We start from the raw sequence: 16,252 nt of genomic DNA, 5'->3' as shown, positions 1-16,252 counted from the left end.
TACATCCACTGAGTTATTGCCTAAAAGTGATACACTGGCTGCCACCAAACACCCCATTTACAGACAAGATTATAAATGATCATCCACAGATTGAAGGCAAGACATTTTTAATAAAACCTAAACAACTTCAATTTCACAACAGTTTGATCATGCAGAAGTTGACCTGTTGCTTTCATGGAGCTTTATCCCAGTGTTCTAGTGTCTTTGTTAATGAAATATATTTTATCCTGTACCAAACATAAACTGTAAATGAAAACACATCCAAAAACCTCTTGCTCTACAAAGATATTTTGCCCACAAAATAGATTAAAGAATGGTTGCACAAAATTTCTAAGAGTAAGTAATCAATATCAGGTTAGATTGGATACCAGATCCATAAAATTGATCCAACCAGAAACCACTTGGGTGAAGAAAAATCAGAAACTAGATGGTCTAATTATCTACAGTAAAACCAAATCCTAATGTACAAAAAAAAAAAGAACAAGTGTCTTGCAATGGTATTTGTTACACTTATAGATCAGGGCCTTGTTTTGACATCATCAGAGAAAATTTCTGCAGCAGAAAGAAAAAAATATAGAAATAGCAACCAGACATAGTGGTGAGAAAAAGAAATCTAAATTTAAAAGAGTTGTTTCCTTCACATTTCTTCCTTCAAGCCGCAGAAAATAGTATGGAAGATCATGTACAGTATATTAAAGTTAGACTGGAAGGAGGATACCAAAGAAAAAAGGCCTTCTATATAAACAGGATTCAAACACAGAAGAAATCACAGAACCTGGAGCAACAGGCACAGTTCTTACATGTGTGTTTCTCAGTTGTGGTTACATACCTGAAAGTAGAAGTAAACACAGGCTTTATGCCTAATCCTTAAATAAAATCCAATTTATAATCACTGACTAATGATAATTGCCTTTCCTCCTAAAAGTCTCAGTAGGGAATTTGAATGCCCAGAAAGAGATGTGAGCAGAAAATTCACTCAACATAATTCTTGGATGTCCTTGTCTCCCAGTGTTGTGTCAGAGTTTTCTTCTTGTCTGTAATTGTTAGCTTGTCATAGCATATATATTAACCAATACATACATTATATATATATGCGTATGTAGATATATATATAGTATATATGTATAACAATTCCCTCTTTTTAACTTACTGATACTTTGAATATTTATTATAGGTTTCATGTTAAATTTTTATGGGATTCATGAGTGTTCAAATGCATGTGACTAATTCGCATTGAATCTCTTTAGATCTGTCCTCATGTTTCTTCATTTTGACCTAACATAATGCATTAGCTTTTCTTAATCTTAGTATAAATTTTTTACTTTCCCATCAAAAACTGTTTTGCAGTGAGAGATAGAAGCGGTGGATAAAATAACATAAAGGGGTTATGGGAAGGAGTGTGAAAGAATAAAGTAATAAAGGCAGGAGAAGCCATAATCAGGGACTATTATGTTGGTAAAATATTTTTAATTAAGGGAAAAAAATAAACCAGTGTTCCATTTCAGTGTTTTATAAATTCAATTCTAAAAACTATTTAAATTTCAATTAGGAGTATGTATGTTTTTTTAATGTGTTATTATGTGCACATCTGAATGTATGTGTTCTTGGAAGTCAGAAGAGGGCAACTCTTTCATTAGAGCTATTGTAATAGGAAAGTGTGAACTGCAAGTTGTGGGGAATGAGTAGTGAAGTCATATCCTCAGAAAAAGCACACATGAATTTAAATGCGGAGAAACATTTCATCTTCCTCAATATCCTTTATACCTATTTATCATACATTTCTCTCTCTCCTAAATTCTACTCCTCTAACTCCTAGGATGCAATAGTATTCACTTTTCTTGCTCCAAAAATGAGCACATTAGTTTCACCATCTGATAGCAACATTTAACTCTACTAAAAGATTTCTCTGGTTTCGTTTGCATTCAAAGTTCCACATTCACTCATTTATCAGTAGAATTACTTAGCATTTATTTTAATGTTGTCGGAGTATTGAGGAATAAAGAAATACATCCTGTGTACACTAATTGTAAAAAATTGAATCTTATAAAATAAGTGGCTGTGTGGATAATTATAGATGAAAATGTACAGAAAATTAATATATATGACACTGTTGTGGTTCCTCATTGGAATAAATGATAAGAATCATTAGCCATTGACAGTTTGCATTGTATTGTATTAGGTGGTTCTGTACCAATTCTGTAGTTGTCAGTTACAATTTATGAAATTATGTTCAGGAAGATGTTTTCTCCCTTAACTTTTGAAGAGAATTTCTCTCTGGTCTTAAAAAAATTATGTAACACTTGGGAATAAAAATGCATCCCAGTAGGCCTGCACTGGAAGCCAAGATGGACAAAATCTCCACAACCACCATTATTTTGCCCTTGGTGCTGTGGTAGACAGGGAGGAAGGTTATCCAGACACTGCAAAATAATAGCATGCTGAAAGTCAGTATCTTGGCTTCATTGAATGTTTCAGGGAGATCCCTGGCCAAGAAAGCAACAATGAAGCTCCCTAATGCAAGGGAGCCATGGTATCCCAGGACACAGTAGAATGCAGTAACTGAGCCCTTGTTGCACACAATGATGATTTGGCCATGCTCAGAGTGCACATCTTTGTCAATAAAAGGAGGAGAAAATTGCAGCCAGATTGTACAGAGAATAATTTGGATGAGCGTACAGATGGCAATGGTATAGTTGGGTACACCAGAAATCAGAAAATACCTCATCCTTCCTCCAGGGGTTGTGACGTTGAAAGCAAGCACCACAGTCACTGTTTTGGCCAACACAGTGGAAACAGCAAGAGTAAATACAACTCCAAATGTGATTTGTTGCAGAACACAGGTAACTGAGTTGGGATACCCAATGAAAAGCAAGGGACACAGGAAACAGAAGATGAGTGAAATTAGCAAGATGTAGCTGAGATTCTGGTTCTTGGCCTTCACAATGGGAGTGTCACGATGCTTCACAAATATCCCAAGAACCACAGTTGTGAATGCAGACAAGAACAAGGCCATTAAGGTAAGAACCATCCCTAAGGTGTCTTTATAGTTCAGAAAGACCACAGCTTTTTGAATACACTGGTTCTGCTCTCTGTTGGCATACTGGTCCTCTGAACACCTCACACATTTATCCACATCTGCTGGAGACCGAAAAGCATGATTAGTACAACTTCTGCAATTTATTGACAGAATATTTCAATTCAGTGGGTTGAGTAAACATTGTGGTATCTGCATCTTTCCTGATGATGTAGCTAGGAGACACTGCTGCATAGCAATGCTTTCATTTCATAATATTCATTATAATTATTGAAAATGAAATAAAATAATATGCTTTATAATTAACTATGTCTTGGTGATACCATTTTATGTTAATAGAAAACACAGATATTTTCAGTCCTTTCTAAATGCTATGATGAATTGACTGAAACTAGTGAGTTTACAGAGATTGAAATGATTAATCACTGTATTGCACAGAGTGTATTTAATATCTCAGATCCCGTGGTTACAGAGATTTTTGATGTCTTTCTGTTTTATGAGTAGTTTTCCTGAAATAGATGGAGATCATGTCTTCTAAAGGACAAGTTATGTGATATATTTTCTAGTATGAATTCACCAGCCAAAACACACTGACATATAACAAACAGGAAACAGAATCTGTAGGGACCCTTGGAGTTTTCACACAACATACTAAGATCAAGTTCTCAACCAAAAGGAGATTGATCTGTCCAAGAGGACAATGGGTAGGGAAAAAGAATCAAACTCAGGAGATAGAGAATGAATAGGGGTAAGTCAACAAGGGAGGAGGGAACGGGTTTTGATCAGGGAGTACATAGCCCTACCTCTGGTTAGAGGAGATAGGTGTGGCCTGTAAGAAAATAGCAGTTTATAAAGGTAAAAGCAGAAACCCCTGATAGGACAAATAATTTAACTTTGATTGAACAGGTTAATTTGGACAGTCATAAAACACTTTATTGCTCACTAAACTTCAATAACATTTAATTGGATGTCCTAGAGTTTGTGGGCTGAATCCATTATTATCATCCTGGGATATGCTGGCATGGAGGAAGACATGGTGCTGGAGAGGGAGCTGAGTATTCTATATCTTTGATCCATGGGCAATGGAAAGTAAATGATCTCACTGTGAATGGCCTTCCTTCTGAAGGTACAAGAAGCTTAGAGATCACCAAATAGATTGGATCAAAAAAAAAATCCCCTTGCCGTATAATAATCAAAACACAAAACATACTGAATAAATAAAGAATATTAAGAGCTGCAAAGGAAGAAGATCAAGTAACATAAATAGGTCAACCTATCAGAATTACACCTGACTTCTCAAAGGAAACCATGTAAGCCAGAAGATCTTGGATAGATGTGCTGCAGACCCTAACAGACCATGGATGCAAGCACAGACAACTATACCCAACAAAGCTTGCGTTCACCATCGATGGAGAAAATAAGATATTCCATTACAAAAACTGATTTAAACACTACGTATCTACAAACCCAGCCTTACACAAAGTAGTAGAAGGAAAACTTCAACCCAAAGAAGTCAACAACACCCAAAATAGCACAGACTTCTGACAGGCCTCCACCAACACAACTCAAAGAGGGGAAACACACAAACACTACCACCAAAAATAACTAGAGTTCACAACCACTGGTCATTAATATCATTTAATAGCAATGGATTCAATTCACCTATAAAAAGGCACAGGTTAAGAGAATGGAAATGAAAGCAGGAACCAAAATTCTGCTGTTTACAAGAAACACACCTCAACCTCAAAGAGAAACACTACCTCAGAGTAAAGTGTTGGGAAAAGATTTTCCAATCAAACAGACTAGGAAACAAGTGCGTGTGGCTATCCTAATATCTAACAAAATTCATTTCAAACTAAAATCAGTCAGAAGAAATGGAAAAGAACACTTTATACTCATAACAGGAAAAATTCACCAAGATGAGGTCTCAATCCTGAATATCTATGTCCCTAATATAAAAGCATCCACATATGTAAAAGAAACATTACTAGAACTCAATTCACAAATCAAACCCCACACACTAATAGTACGAGATTTCAACACTCCTCTCTTACCAATGCATAGGACAGGCAGATAAAAACTTAAGAGAACTGGACTGGGACTGAATAAGCATGGGTTGAAACCGGACTCTCTGAACATGGCGGACAATGAAGGCTGATGAGAAACCAAGGACAATGGCACTAGGTTTCGATCCTAATACATGAACTGGCTTTGTGGGAGCTTAGCCTGTTTGGACGATCACCTTCCTGGACCTAGATAGAAGTGGGAGGACCTTGGTCTTCCTGAAGGCAGGGAATTTGGACTGCTCTTCAGTATTGAGAGGGAGGAGGAATGGAGTGGGGGGAGGAGGAGTGGGGATAGGGGAAGAGGATTGGGGGGATGGGGCAATATGTGGGAGGAGGGGGAAGGAAATGGGAAATGGGGAGGAGGCAGAAATTTTAATTAAAAAAGAATAAAATAAAATAAAAAAGAAACTTAACAGAGAAATAAGAAAACTAACAGAGGTAATTAATCAAATGGACTTAACAGACATATATAAAACATTTCACATTTGGGTAGAATTCAGTCACAATGTTATATGACTGTCAAAACTGTTTCTTTGAGAAAAGTCCAGCAAAAACAGACTTTCAGGGAATCAAACATGTATGTCATGGTATGAAGCACGATTAGTAAAAACTTTGGGTCAGAAATTGGGGTTCAACCTGAAGATCAGAAACCAAAACACCCATTCCCGGGCTCTTACCTTGACCTCAGTCTGAAATGGCAATCTTGCCTCTTGGAATCTCAGAAAGAGACTGTGTCTGAGAGCTGTCTCCCCAGCCCATTTTATATTTCCTTCTAGGTTTGGAATTAAAGGCATGCACACTGGGATAAAAACATGCAACACCAGATTTCTATTTTAACCAAGGTGGCTACTGGGATTAAAGGTGGTGTTTTTGTTTACCACAATCTCTTCTATAACGCTGAAAAGTAAAACTGTTTTGCCCTCCGATATTCAGACAGTCTTTATTTATTAAAGTACAATTGAAATGCCTCTCCATTTCCCTTTTTTGTCAAAAAAATAATAAAAAGAAGGCTATAATTAATATAAAAAGCTACATACAATAAGTACAATGACTGTATGTAATATATACAGGGAAAAAATATATCCACAATATCTAGTCCTTTTGCATTTGACATATTGAGAAAAAATATTTAGGATGTAGCTTATCTTGGTGAGTCCAAAGGCTTATAGCTTATTTACTTTCTATCAATGACTTACTTTTGCCACAAAGAAAGTAAACTCCATATGGAGTTTCTTCAATATCCATTATCTTCTCTAGAGTAGATTGGTCTGCTCTATTTTCCTAAACAGTTGATAATACTAATTTTCAAGGACTAGAAATTAGCATTATATTGGTTTTTTATTGAAAAAAATTTCTGCCTCCTCCCCACCTCCCATTTCCCTACCCCTCCCTCAGTACTATCCCCCTTCCTCTATACCTCTCCCCCTCCCCCTACTCCTCTCCCACTCCCCCTACTCCTTTTCCCCTCTCTCTCCAGTCCAAAGAGCAGTCAGGGTTCCCTGCCCTGTGGGAAGTCCAAGGTCCTCCCCCCTCCATCCAGGTCTGGGAAGGTGAGCAACCAAACAGGCTAGGCTACCACAGAGCCAGTTCATGCAGTAGGATCAAAACGCACTGCCATTGTCCTTGACTTCTCATCAACCCTCTTTGTCCCCCACATTCAGACAATCTGTTTTTATGCAATGCTTTTTCAGTCCCAGTACAGCTGGCCTTGGTGAGCTCCCAATAGATGGGCCCCACTGTCTCAGTGGGTGGGTGCACCCCTCCTGGTCCTGACTCCCTTGCTCATGTTCTCCCTCCTTCTGCTCATCATTTGGACCTTGGGTGCTCAGTCCGGTGCTCCAATATGGGTCTCTGTATCTATCTCCATACAAGGCCAGATGAAGGTTCTATGGTGATATGCAAGATATTCATCAGTATAGCTATAAGATAGGGTCATTTCAACTTCCATCTCTTCAGCTGCCCAAGGAACAAACTGGGGACATATCCCTGGACACCTGTGAGCCCCTCTAGAGTCAACTCTTGTCAACCCTAAGATGGCTCCCTTAATTAGGACATCTACTTCCCTGCTCCCATATCCATCCTTTCTTTATCAGAATCATCCCATTTCCTCAAGCTCTCCCCATCCTCCCCTTCTCACATTTCTCTCCCTATTTTCCCTTACCCCCATCCCACCCCACACTCATGTTCCCAATTTTTGCCCAGCAATATTGTTTACTTCCAATATCCAGGTGGATGACAAATGTTTTTCTTTGGGTTTACATTCTTATTTAGCTTCTCTAGGATCACAAATTATAGGCTCAATATACTTTGTTTATGACTAAAAACCAATTATGAGTGAATACATCCCATGTTCATCCTTTTGGGTCTGGGTTACCTCATTCAGGATAGAGTTTGCTATCTCCATCCATTTGCATGCAAAATTCACGATGTCATTGTTTCTAACCGCTGAGTATACTCTAATGTGTATATATTCCACACTTTCTTCATACATTCTTCCATTGAAGGGACTCTAGGTTTTTTCCAGGTTCTGGCTACTACATATAACGCTGCTATGAACATAGTTGAACAAATGCTTTTGTATTATAATAGAGCATCTCTTGGTATTTTACCAATTGTGGTATTGCTGGGTCCTGGATTAGGTTAATCCCGAATTTCCTGAGAAATCGCCATATTGTTTTCCAAAGTGGTTGCAAAAGTTTGCATTCCCACCAGCAATGGATGAGTGTACCACTTACTCCACAACCCCTCCAGCAAAGGCTATCTTTGGGGTTTTTTATTTTAGCCATTCTGACAGGCATAAGATGGTATCTCAAAGTTGTTTTGATTTGCATTTCCCTGATCGCTAAGGAGGTTGAGCATGACCTTAAGTGTCTTTTGGCCATTTGAACTTCTTCTGTTGAGAATTCTCTGTTGAGTTCAGTGCCCCATTTTATAATTGGGTTAATTAGCATTTTAACGTCTAGTTTCTTGAGTTCTTTATATATTTTGGAGATCAGACCTTTGTATGTTGCGGGGTTGGTGAAGATCTTCTGCCAGTCAGTGGGTTGCCTTTTTGTCTTAGTGACAGTGTCCTTTGCTTTACAGAAGCTTCTCCATCTCAGGAGGTCAAATTTATTCAATGTTGCCCTTAATGTCTGTGCCGCTGGGGTTATATGTAGTTATCGATCTCCTGTGCCCATATGTTATAGAGTACTTCCCACTTCCTCTTCTATCAGGTTCAGTGTGTTCAGATTGATATTGAGGTCTTTGATCCATTTGGACTTGAGTTTTGTGCATGGTGATAGATATCGATCTATTTTCAGTCTTCTATGTGTTGACAACCAGTTATGCCAGCACCATTTGTTGAAGATGCTCTCTTTCTTCCATTGTATACTTTTAGCTCCTTTATAAAAAATCCAGGTCTTCTATTTGATTCCATTGGTTGACTTCTCTGTTTTTATGCCAATACCAAGCTGTTTTCAATACTGTAGCTCTTTAATAGAGTTTGAAGTAAGGGATGGTAATGCCTCCAGAAGTTCCTTTATTGTATAAGATTGTTTTGGTTATCCTGGGTTTTTTGTTTTTCCATATAAACTTGATTATTGTCCTCTCAAGATCTGTGAAGAATTTTGATGGGACCTTGATGGGGATTGCATTGAATCAAAATTGCCTTTGGTAGAATTGGCATTTTTACTATGTTGATCCTCCCAATCCAAAAGCAAGGAGTACTTTCTATCTTCTGGTATCTTCTAAATTTCTTTCTTCAAAGACTTAAAGTTCTTGTCGAATAGATCTTTCACTTCCTTGGTTACAGTTACCCCAAGATATTTTATGCTATTTGTGGCTATCATGAAAGATGATGCTTCTCTGATTTCCCTCTCTGCTTCCTTATCCTTTGTATATAGGAGGGCAACTGATTTTTTGGAGTTGATCTTGTATCCTGCCATATCACTAAAGGAGTTTATCAACTGTAAGAATTCTTTGGTAGAGTTTTTTGGGTCACTTATGTATATCATCTGCAAATAACAAAATTTAACTTCTTCCTTTCCAATTCGAATCCCCTTTATCCCCTTATGTTGTCTTATTGCTATTGCTAGAACTTCAAGCACTATATTGAAGAGGAATAGAGAGAGTAGACAGCCTTGTTGTGTTCCTGAATTTAGTGGGAGGGCTTTGAGTTTCTCTCTGTTTAATTTGATGTTAGCTGTTGGCTTGCTGGAAATAGCTTTTATTATATTTATGTATGACCCTTGTATCCCTAATCTCTCCAAGACTTTTATCATAAAGGGATGTTGAATTTTGTCAAATGCTTTTTCAGCATCTAATGAAATGACCATAGGGTTTTTTTCTTTCAGTTTATTTATATGATGATTACATTGGTAGATTTTCATATGTTGAACCAGCCTTGCATCTCTGGGATGAAGCCTACTTGATCATAATGGATAATTTTTATAATGTGTTCTTGGATTGGTTGTGCCACTATTTTATTGAGGATATTTGCGTCGATGTTCATAAGTGCGATTGGCCTGTAATTCTCTTTCTTGGTTGAGGCTTTGTGTGGTTTTGGTATCAGGGTAACTGTAGCTTCATAAAAGGAATTTGGCAATGACTCTTCTGTTTGTATATTGTGAAATATGTTAAGGAGTATAGGTATTAGGTCTTCTTGGAAGATCTGGTAGAATTCTGCACCATCTGGACCTGGGCTTCTTTTGGTAGGAAGGTTTTTGATAACAGCTTATAATTCTTTACGATTAACAGGTCTATTTAGATTGTTCACTTGGTCTTGGTTTAACTTTGGTATATGGTACTTATTTTTAAAAAGGTCCATTTCTTTTACATTTTCCAATTTTGTGGCATATAGTCTTTTGTAGTAAGTTCTAATGATTCTCTGAATTTCCTCTGTGTCTGTGGTTATGTCCCCCTTTTTATCTCTGATCTTATTTATTTGCGTGTTCTCTCTCTGCCGTTTGATTAGTTTGGATAGGAGTTTATCAATCTTCTTAATTGTCACCAAAAACCAGCTTTTTGTTTCATTGATTCTTTGGATTGTTTTCTGTGTTTCTATTTTGTTGATTTCAGCCCTCAGTTTGATTATTTCCAGTCTTCTACTCCTTCTAGGTGAGTCTGCTTCTTTTTTTCTAGAGCTTTCAGGTGGGCTGTTAAGTCTCCAATGTGTGCTTTCTCCATTTCCTTTAAGTGGGCACTTAGTGCTATGAACTTTCCTCTTAGCACTGCTTTCATAGTGTCCCATAGGTTTGAGTATGTTGAGTCTTTATTTTCATTGAATTCAAGAAAGAATTTAATTTCTTTCTCTATTTCTTTCTTGACCCTGGTGTGGTTCAGTAGTTGACTGTCCAGTTTCCATGAGTTTGTAGGCTTTCTGGGGGTAGCATTGCTGTTGAATTCTAGCTTTAATCCATGGTGATCTGTAAGACAAAGGTGGTTACTAATATTTTTTGTAACTGTGGAAATTTGCTTTGTTACCGAGTATGTGATCAATATTCGAGTAGGTTCCATGAGCACAGAAGTAGGTATATTCTTTGCTATTTGTGTGGAATGTCCTATAGATGCCTGTTAAGTCCATTTGCTTCATTACCTCCATTAATTCTCTTATTTCTCTGTTAGGTTTCTGTCTAATTGACCTGTCCAATGGTGAGAGAGGAGTGTTGAAGTCTCCTACTATCAGTGTGTGTGGTTTGGTGACTGCCTTGAGTTTTAGTAATGTTTCTTTTACATAGGTGGGTGCTTTTATATTAGGGGTATTGATGATCAGGATTGAGACTTCATCCTGATGAATTGTTCCTGTTATGAGTATAAAATGTCCCTCTCCATCTCTTCTGATTGATTTTAGTTTGAAGTCAACTTTCTTAGAAATTAGTATGGCCATACCTGCTTGTTTCTTAGGTCCATTTGCTTGATAAACCTTTGCCCAGCCCTTTACTCTGAGTAGATGTCTGTCTTTGTGGTTGAGGTTTGTTTCTTGTAAAAAGCAGTATGTTGGATCCTGTTTTCATATCCAATCTCTAAACTGTGCCTTTTTATAGGTGAATTGAGTCCAATGATATTAAGTGATATTAATGACCAGCGGTTGTTGTAGGAGCTGCGGGCTGCATTCCTGCCACCCAGCTCCCATCACCTGGCTAGCTATGTCCTGAAATAACAACACACAAATTGTATTCATTTAAACACTGCTTGGCCCATTAGCTCCAGCCTCTTCTTGGCTAATTCTCACATCTTGCCTTAACCCATCTCTAATAATCTGTGTAGCATCACGAGGTCGTGTGTCTTACCTGAAAAGATTCAGTATGTCTGACCTGGTGGCTTGCTGCATCGCGTCTGACCCCAAGAGAAGAGGCATGGTGATTACTTCATTTCCTCGTCCTCCCAGCACGTTCTAACCTATCAGGCCACCCACCTATGTTCTAACCTATCAGGCCAAGCAGTTTCTTTATTAATTAACCAATGAAAGCAATGAATATATGACACTCCCACATCAAGTGCTTATTAACTCTGGACATTTTTTTTTGGTAGTAGAGTTCGTGTGTTTCCCTTCTTCAAGTTGTGCTGGTGAAGGATCACTAGATGTCTGAGGTATTGTCGGCATTGTTGGGCTCCTTGGTTTGTGATTTTCCTTTTATTACTTTCTGTAAGACTGGATTTGTGGCTATGTATTGTTTAAATTTGTTCTTATCCTGGAAAATTTTGTTTTCTCCATTTAGAGTGAATGAAAGCTTGGCTGGGTATAGTAGTCTGGGCTTGCATCCATGGTCTCTTAGTTGCTGCAGTACATCTACCCAGGACCTTCTGGCTTTCATGGTTTCCATAGAAAAGTCAGGGTTAAGTCTGATAGGTTTACCTTTATAAGTAACTTGACCTTTTTCCTTTGCAGTTCTTAATATTCTTTCTTTATTCTGTACGTTTTGTGTTTTGATTATTATATGGCGAGGGGATTTTTTTTTTTTTGATCCAGTCTATTCGGTGTTCTGTATGCTTCTTGAACCTTCATAGGAATATCTTTCTTTGGTTGGGAAAGTTTTCTTCTATAATTTTATTAAATATATTTTCTGGACCATTGAGCTGTACTTATTCTCCTTCTTCTACCTCTATTATTCTTATGTTGGTCTTTTTATTGTGTCCCAGATTTCCTGAATGTTTTGTGATGAGAATTTGTTAAATTTGTTTTCTTTGGTCAGTGCGTTTATTTTCTCTATGGTATCTTCAGTGTCTGAGATTCTTTCTTCTGTCTCTTATGCTGTTGGTAATACTTGTCTCTGTAGTTCCTGTTCATTTACTCAGATTTTTCAGCTCCAGCCTTCCCTCGCCTTGTGTTTTCTTCATTACCTTCATTTCATTCTTCAAGTCTTGGGCCATTTTCCTTATCTGTTTGATTGCTTTTTCTTGATTCTCTTCTTTTTCTTGGGTAACATTGAGAGATTTATTCATTTCCTCTACCTTTTTGTTTGTCATCTCTATTGCTTTATGGCAGTTTTTCACCTCCTGTTTAAGGTCCTCTATTATTTTCATACAGTTTCATTTAAAGTCGATTTCTTCTATTTCTTCTGGAGTAGGGTGTTCAATTCTTCTTCTTTCAGGATCCCTGGATTCTGGTGATGTCATGTTGCCTTTCAGGTTGTTGGACGAATTCTTGGATTGGCGCCTGCCCATCTCTTCCTTCAAATGGAGCCAGGAGAGGTCTGGTGTCTTGGTCCAGTCTTTGCTGTGCCTGACTCTCTAGGTGGATTTCCTGAGTGTAGAAGCAGGAACTGTTCCTGTCTGGATGGAACTCCTCAGCACTGAAACAGGGATGCCTGGTAGCCCCAGAATATTGTGGACAAAAGGGCTAATGTGGGGAACAGGGCGGGATCAAGTAGAACACAAGAGACCCTGCCGCACTAGCTGAAGCTGCCCATGCTCCCTTGCGGGGGACCTTCAACACTGCCTGGCAGGCAGACACTCACCCCTCTGGGTGGGTAGCCTTAGTGCAGGAGCAGGAAACTGTTCCTGAGCCAGGGACATTGCAGACAACAGGGCAGACTTGGGGAGGGGGGGTCGTGTGTAACAAAGGCATCCTTGCAGCAGGATCTAGGGGAGGGGGGTTGTGCTCTCTTCTGGGACAGGCCGCCCCAGGATCGCACACACTCACCTGTCCAGATGGAACACTTCAGCACTGAAACAGGGCCACCTGGTAGCTCCAGGAAACCACGGACAAAAGGACTAATGTGGGGAGAAGGACAGGGTCAAGTAGAACATAGGAAACCCTGCAACACAAGCTGAAGGTGCCAACCCTCCCTTGCAGGGAACTTCAGGCCTGCCCGGCAGGCAGACACTCACCCCTCTGGCAGCATTATATTGTTAAATGAGTTGTATAGGTACAATAACTTGAACAAGATTCAAAATGCATGTACAATATGTTTTAACAAAATTAATCTCAAATTTGTATGAATATACAAAATTGGTATCAATATGAAAATTTGTATACGATATACAAAAATAAAATAAATGTGGAAAAAAACCTAACAGACCATGTCTGAGAACTGTCCATCTCCCTCTCTAGTGTAGTGGGGAGCTGCGGGCTACGTTCCTGCCACCCAGCTCCTGGCTGCCTGACTAGCTTATGCCCCAAAATAACAACACACAAATTGTATTCTTTTAAACACTGCTTGGCCCATTATATCTAGCCTCTTCTTGGCTAATTCTCACGTATTAATTTAGCCCATTTCTAATAATCTGTGTAGCAACCCAAGGTGCGCTTACCGGGAAGATTCTAGCCTACATCCATCCTGGGTCAGAGCTTTATCACGTCTGCCCTGGCGATGAGCTGCATGGCGTCTGTCTGATGCGTCTTACCTCACTACCTCTTCCTCCCAGCATTCTGTTCTGTTTGCTCCACACAACTATGTTCTAACTTATGAAGGCCAATCAGTTTCTTTATTAATAACCTTCCTCCATCACTCTAGGGCTCAGACTAAAGGCATATAGCACTGGGATTAAAGGTATGCACCCCCTGATTTCTATATCAGCTAGGGTAGTGACTGGGATTAAATGTGCGTGCCATTGTGGCTACTGGGATTAAAGGTGTATGTTACCATAATGTGGTCTGTAAGGCTGATCGGTGGGACTGTTTTACTCTTAGATCTTCAGATAGTCTTTATTTATTAAAATACAATTGAAATGCCACTACAATGGTATAATAAGGTTTTTAAAAAGAATTTGTTAATAATCATAATCCTATAAAACTTAATTTAGGAAAGTAATATACTTTATTTATTCTATTGTCTTTTGGTCCATTTGATCATCCCAGTATGACTGAGAGAAGATGATCTATGTGATGTGAAGGATTTATCTCATTAGGAAACACTCACTTGTCTCATTAGAAACTTCATTTTGTGGGCAGGGACTGCAATCAAAACAGCAGGATGCCATTCCCTCCTGCCAGAATTTTCTGAATCCAGGACCACAATCAGCACTGCACACAGAGGGCGGCATTTGTGAAAAATCAGATACATGCTGGTGTCAGGAGTTTTACCTACTTCTATAAATATATTTCATTATCATGTTGATATACCAATTAGCTAATTTTATATACACCAAAAGTGTTGTCATATTAAGCTTAATATGTTTTATAATACCAGACATACAAATGTATGGAAACAAACTGATGTAAATTTGAGTAGCTTCCCATACCAAGAAATTTGGGAGGAAGAATGGTTTTTTTTTTTTTGATATAAACAAACACTATAGAACTTAAAAAGTAGTTTTTCTACTTAATTTTCATCACAGTGACACAAAGTACATTAATAAGTTAGAGGGAACCTTAACTAAAATATTTCTCTCCATTGAAATACCTGCACTTAAATTATTTAAGCATTTTATTAATGGGTAATTGATGTTAGACTGCCCTGACCACTGTGGACAGTGCTGTCCCTAGTCAGGGCTGTGTGAGAATTCAGAGAAAACCAGTAAGCTATGTTCCTTCAGATTCTGTGATTTAGATACAGTCTCCATATACCTGCCTGCCTTGTCATTTTTTTTTTCTGTAATTCATGATACCAATCAAACCTTCTCCTCTGTAAGATTTTGGTCAATATTTAATCACAGCAACATCACAGAAAGCTAACATGAATAGATATCTGAAATAGGGAGTGAAGTCTTTTAAAATGTCAGATAGCACACATGAACTCCAAAAACAGCACTGCAAAGTCTGACATATTATAAAGAAAAGTACAGCTAAATAGGCAGAGTGGGGAAGGGCATAATGGATATCTATTGACCTGGAAAGAATGGTGTTTCCTGAGGTATAAATGTTTTACAAATCCTCCACATATTTGAGGAACCTGAGTAAAAGTTTGATTTGAATTATTTGTTCTCTTGATGACCAATTTCTTGAGATTTTTGTATATTTTGGAGACCAGATCTCTGTCTGATGTGGGGTTAGTGAAGGTTTTTTTTTCCATTATGTAGGCTCTTTTATCTTATTGACAGTGTCCTTTGCTTTACAGAAGCTATACAGTTTCAGGAGGTCCCATTTATTAATTGTTTCTCTCAGTGTCTGTGCTGCTGGGGTTATATTTAGGACGTGGTCTTCATTGTCAATGTGTTCAAATGTACTTTCCACTTTCTCTTCTATAAAGTTTGGTGTGGCTGGCTTTATGATGAGTGTCCATCTTACAACTGTAAGAATGGCAAAAATCCAAAAACACTGATGACTGCTTATGCTGGAGAGGTGTGGGGTAAAGGAAGCACTTTTGAATTACTGGTGGGAATACAAGATGGTACAACCCATTTGGAAGCCAGTATGATTTCTCAAAAAAGTAGGAAATAACCTTCCCTAAAACCCAGTAATACCACTTTGAGGTATTTATCCGAAGATGTCAATTGTGCCACAAGGACATATCAACAACTATGTCCATGGCAGCATTGTTTGTCATACCAGAACCTGGAAACAGCCTAAATGCCCCTTACCAGACAATGGATTTTGAAAAAAAAAACAGTGGTGCATTTACACACTGGAGTACTACACTGCAGAAAAAGATAACGACATCTTAAATTTTTCAGGAAAATGGATGGAGCTGGGAAACATCATTTTGAGTGAGGTAACCCAGACACAGAAAGACAGTTATCATATGTACTCCCTCAGAAGTGGTTTTTAAACAAGAAGCTAAGAAAATCAGCT

At 38.3% G+C, this 16,252-nt stretch overlaps 1 pseudogene; it reads right to left on the bottom strand.

Annotated features, from left to right (window-relative positions):
• Positions 1 to 2,230: 2,230 nt before the first annotated feature.
• The window catches only part of LOC130864441 (vomeronasal type-2 receptor 116-like), a 54,122-nt pseudogene continuing 40,100 nt past the window's right edge, over positions 2,231 to 16,252 (bottom strand).

Source organism: Chionomys nivalis, chromosome 2, assembly GCF_950005125.1.
Source record: "Chionomys nivalis chromosome 2, mChiNiv1.1, whole genome shotgun sequence".
NCBI lineage: Eukaryota > Metazoa > Chordata > Mammalia > Rodentia > Cricetidae > Chionomys > Chionomys nivalis.
The sequence above is the reverse complement of the archived record's forward strand: the minus strand, read 5'-3'. Positions and strand labels throughout refer to the sequence as shown.